This window comes from Arachis hypogaea, chromosome 11 (assembly GCF_003086295.3).
Source record: "Arachis hypogaea cultivar Tifrunner chromosome 11, arahy.Tifrunner.gnm2.J5K5, whole genome shotgun sequence".
NCBI classification, from domain to species: Eukaryota; Viridiplantae; Streptophyta; class Magnoliopsida; order Fabales; family Fabaceae; genus Arachis; species Arachis hypogaea.
The window spans coordinates 123,961,578-123,967,577 of NC_092046.1; positions in this window are offsets into that span (position 1 = coordinate 123,961,578).

A 6,000-nucleotide genomic window follows, 5' to 3' on the forward strand; every position below is an offset into this window, starting at 1 on the left:
TGTTTTTATTTTCTTTAGCTACTATGAATTCTCACCCCTTTGGCTATGAGTTTAGTTCGAATTATGTTGTAGGGAATGGAGGCTACAATGAGAATATGCATGAAGGTTGGAACAATCAAGGTTGGGAGGAGTCACAAGGATTTGATCAACCCTCTTGACAACAACCTCCACCAACATACTATAACCAAGAGCCATTCCAAGAAGCATATCAAGATGACGGCTATGGTGTGCACTCTTTTGATTATCAACAACCACCACCATACGCCTATGAACCCCCTCCTCAACATAATTTTGAACCACCATACTCACAAGCACATTTCCACCATTCACCTCCATATGACCCTAACCCTTATCCACCACACCAACCACCATATGAGCCATATAAACCATACATAGAACCACCCCAATTCTAACCCAATTACTTCCAAGAACCACCACCTCTATATACACCATGTCCATATCCATCAACCTATGAGCCATATGATCCTAATCATGCAATCCGAGTAGAACAAGAATCAAAGGATCATCTCAAGGAAACAATGGATTGGTTTCATGCAACCCTTCATCAATTGAAGCGAGTGATAAATCGATTCGCTTCCCAATGTTTGGACACTCAAGGAACCTCCATGGCTTCATGTGGAGAATCTAATGAAGAACGTAGCATGAAGGAGACACTAGAAACTCCGGTGGACAGTGAGGAGCATGACTTTGTACTGGAACAAGTGGAGGAAGCCGAAATTATAGAAGAAGAGGAAGTGGTTAAAGACTTAGGAGATGCAGAACCTCCATGGGAAACTCAAGTCATAGAGCCTCCGTCCAAGACGTTTGAATTTGAAGTTGAGGAGGGTGTACAACCTCCGAGGCATATCATGGTTGAAGACTTTGAAGAGGTTGATCAAGAGATGGAGATTAAAGAAGAAGAAGTATAACCTCCCATGCCATTGGTAAGTAATGAAGAAGAGATTGAATTGGAAGAAAGCTACCAAGAGGAAGAGGTTGAAATTGAAGAAGCTTGCAAAGAGGTGGAAGTTGTCAAGGAAGAGCTCAAGGGAATGGAGCTGAAAATCACCTTGCCAAAGTTGTTGGAGACCTCTCCCCCAAAGCCATCACCATCCATTCCTTTATTCAAGTGGGTAAATCTTTCATCTATAAGCTTAATTAGCCCACTTGAATATGCTCTGCTTGAGACGGATGGGCAACCTAGAGCTCTTTGTGGCTATAAGAGCAAGTAGGAGATAGTTAGTGGTAGGAATTGTCATGCAAGGTTCAATATGGTTGCATGCTCCAAATTGAAGTACAAAGGTTGGTATAATTCTCAATTGAATGGGTCTAGAAAGTTGTTTGGATGTCTCAGTGAGAATTCCGATTGCTCATCACCCAAGTGGAAAAATGATGATCAACAAGAAGACAGGTGCAAAAGTAAGGTTTGGGACCCCGGAATTCTTTCTAGCAATCAACACTCTTGGGGCCTCGTCACTTGCTTTAACTTGCTTGACGGCTTTATGCAACTAGTGTGGGATCCCGGAGGCTATTGGAATTACAAACACTGGTGGGGATTCCTGGATGAGTTCAAGTACAAGTCACCATGACAAGGAGCTCACCAAATGTCCAACTTAAGGACGTAAAAGCAAAGTGCTAGGTGGGAGACAACCCACCATGGTATGATCTTTCATTTTTATTCTTAGTTTTATTTTATTTTGTTTTTATTAGTGTTCATTCATAATTTTTGCATAATCATCTGCATTCTGCATTTTGCATTCTACATTTTAAAAAAAATAAAAAAAATAAAAAAATAGGGGATTGACGCGCAAGCGTCTATGACGCGCACGCGTCGTATGTGTATGCGCAAAGAGGCAGAGAGTTCTGCTGGAACGACGCGGGCGGCGTGCTTGGCGCACAAGCCAACCCACACGCACGTGTACACGTTTCCTGCATTTTTGCCAATCCACGCGTAAGCGTCCATGACGCGTATGCATGGGATTGCAAATCGGCGTAAACAGGTGCTTGAACAGAGAGTTATGATGCCATGGTGCTGGAGCCGCGCGGGTTCTCACGCGTACGCGTGACCGACGCTTGCGCGTCCTTTCACTTCCAGACCACCCACGCGTACGCGTGGCAGACGTGTATGTGTCGCATGACTCCTTCAGTTTTCACGCGCACGCGTGCCCTACGCGCACGCGTCGCATTCCGTTTTTCATTCCTTTCTCTTTTCTTCTATCTTCTCTCCTTCTTTCTTTCTCCTATCTCCCTTTCTTCTTCTTCATTTCGTTAATTTCTATCTTTACTGCATTTGTATATTTTTTTCATTGCATTTTACCTTTGTGCATATTTTTATTTTCTTTTCTACGTTTATTATTTTTCCATTGGTGTTAAATGTTCTTATTCAACTGTTGTATCTTTTCTGGTATTATTTTGGTGCTTAGTGACTTGTTTTACAATATTGGGTGATATTATTTTTCTGTCAATGTCAATCTTTTAAGATACCTGTATTCCTTTTGCATTGACATGAACTTACACTATCTTACATTATCCACACTCTCTCCCCCATTGTTGTAATTTTTGCACTATTGATATGCGATTTGTTTCTACTGTTTTCTCCCTTGCATGTTGTAGCTACCATGTAATTGAGACCCTCGTTATTTGGCATTAACCCACCCATACTTTATCTGTCTTCTTATCTTTGTTTCTGGGTTACTTTTCTCCTTTTTTTTCCTCTTCTTTCAGGATGGCCACCGAAGAAGGAAAAGGGAAACGCTTCTCAATGGAGCAACAAACAAGCCCCTACGCACATTCTTTGGAGAGAAATGCGTCAGTTGGAGAACCCCGTCCACTTGCACATCTTAGCATGCACCGAGGACGGTGCAATCTTTAAGTGTGGGGAGGTCGATATTGACTTCCGTGGGTTAATTACGTTCTTTTCAGCACCATTGTTTAACTTTCTTTGTAGTTCATTGTTGCATTTGCATGTTTGATTGCATATTTGTTGATTTGGTGCATATTCTACCACTACTTGGTTGAAGTAATATTTTCTTTTTAAAGACCCTTTTTACAGCATTTCACTAATTTAAATTAAAATTTGTGTTAAACTTATTTGAAGATTGTAAATTAGAACATGGTTTTTGAGCTAAGAACATACAACTTGTGAGATTTTGAGCTTATTTATATGGTTACATTATTTAGCCATAAATTTTTGTTCTTGTGTGTTTTCTTCTCCATGATTGTAATCTATAGTTTGTTCCATTCTATATGTCCACTGTTTAGTGTATTTACATGCTTGCATATGATTGAGGCCATCATTTGTTATTAGCTCACTTATCCTAAATAGCCTACCCTTTCAATCACCTTTGTTTGCCACCTTGAGCCTTTTAATCTCCGTTTGTTCTATATTTTACCACATCACTAGCCTTAAGTAGAAAAAATAATTAATTATCCTAATTGAATCTTTGGTTAGCTTAAGATAGAGATTGTGTGTCAATTAAGTGTGGGGAACAGTGGGAACTTTGGTTGATGAGAGTGTACAGTGTTTTATTGACAAAATTTTGGAAATTCAGATACCTACTCATTTGAGACCAAAAAAATTAAAAATTCATGTGCATTGATATGTTATGTTTACTTTTATAAAAAAAAATTCAAATAAATAAATAAATAAGGGGATAAAATTACCCCAATGTTAAGTTTAATAAAAGATCAATGCATATATGATAAAATTAAAGAAAAGTTGATGCTTGAGTATGTGATGAAAAAGTGGGAATTATGGGTAGCTAGGCGTGAATTTAGAGTTACATAGTGTGTGTGTGTGTGTATGTTAGGTGAAAGCTTAGGTTAATCAAAGATTCATATTATAACTCACTTGACCATACATATATCCTCACCCTTACCTTAGCCCCATTACAACCTTGAAAAGACCTCATGATGTTTGCATTGGTACTCTAAATTTCTGTTGATTGGTTAGATGAAGAACAAAGTCTAGAAAGCATGACTAGAGAAGAGTATAGTGAATTAACCCTAGACACTTGAGCGATTAGAGTGCATATATACTACCAGTGAGGGTTCAATACTTGATTCTATGTTCCCTGCTTTCATGAGCTATCTTCTTACAAGTTTACTTGTCTTTTATTGTATGGTTTGAATTAGTGGAATCTGATTTATGTTTGTTTGGGAAAACTTATTTACTTTTAACCAAGTAGACAGAAATATTTTTGCATTTAGTTGCATTCATATAGATAGGTCTTATTTCATAAGTTTTACCATTCCTCTTCATTCTCTTATAGCTTCTCTTGAGATTAGCACAAGGACATGCTAATGTTTAAGTGTGGGAATATTTGATGCACCACTATTTCATGGTACATTTTATACTTAATTGAGTGGATTTTATCCACTAAACTCACACTTATTCATATAATTCGCATGTTTTATATTTTCCTTCCTAATTCTGTGTTATGATTGAAAACATGCTTCTTTGGCCTTTAAACTGTCAATTTTTATTATCCTTTATTACCATTCGATGCCGTGATATGTGTGTTAAGTGTTTTCAGGGTTTATAGGGCAGGAATGGCTTAGAGGATGGAAAGGAAGCATGCAAAAGTGGAAGGAATACAAGAAATTGAAAGAATTGCTAAGCTATCCAGCCTGACCTCTTCGTACTTAATTGACCATAACTTGAGTTACAGAGGTCCAAATGAGGCGGTTCTAGTTGCGTTGGAAAGCTAATATCCGGGGCTTCGAAATGATATATAAATTTGTCATAGTTTTTCTGGCTTTTAGGGACACCACGCATGCATCACACGCACGCGATGCACGCGTGCATCTGCGAAAATTCAGCGTATCGGAATTCGCCCCCAGTGATTTCTGGGCTATTTTTGATCCAGTTCTCGACCCAGAAAACACAGATTAGAGGCTACAGAGTGGAGGAATAAGGGGACACTTCTCATAATTCACAATTTAGGTTTTAGATGTAGTTTCTAGAGAGAGAGAGGAGAGGTTTTAGGATTTCTCTTAGTTTTAGGTTTATTTCTTCTCAATTCCAGATTCAATGTTCTTTTAATTTAATTCTCTTATACTCTTATTTATTTTAGTACTTTAGTTTATTTATTTCTCTTGTTGATTCTCTTCTTTCCCAATTTGGTTTATGAACTCCATGTTAGATTTGATTTCTTTATTTAATGCAATTTGATGTATTTCATATTTATGATTTTAATTTAGATTTTTACATTCTTAGCTTGAATTGAGTAATTAGAGACTCTTGAGTTATTAAACTCCTTTGATGATTGATAATTGACAGTTGCTGGTTGATTTGGATCCCTCTAAAGCTAGTCTTTCCTTAGGATTTGACTAGGACTTGAGGAATCAAATTGATTAGTCCACTTGACTTTCCTTTATTTAGTAAGGGTTAACTAAGTGGGAGCAATGAATAATTCTCATCACAATTGATAAGGATAACTAGGATAGGACGTCTAATTTTCATACCTTGTCAAGAGTTTTCTTAATTATTAGTTTATTTTCTTGCAATTTACTTTTCTTGTTCCTTATTCAAAACTCCAAAAAGATATTTTTCCATAACCAATAATAACTACACCTCCCTGCAATTCCTTGAGAGACGACTCGAGGTTTAAATACTTCGGTTATTATTTTTAGGGGTTTGTTTTAGTGACAAACAAGTTTTTGTACGAAAGGATTCTTTGTTGGTTTAGAAACTATACTAGCAACGAGAACTTATTTGTGAAATTCTTTACTAGCAAAATCCGTTCGTCATTGATGTGTGGAAAACGATCCAACACAAAACTCACCGGTAAGTGTACCGGGTCGCATCAAGTAATAATAACTCACGTGAGTGAGATCGATCCCACAAGGATTGAAGGATTGAGCAATTTTAGTTTAGTGGTTGATTTAGTTAAGCAAATAAGAGTTGATTTGAGTGATTGGTATCCAACAGAAGCTAAATTGAATGAAATTTAAAGGGAGAGGTGAGAATTGCAGTAAATTAAAGAGAACAGGAAGTAA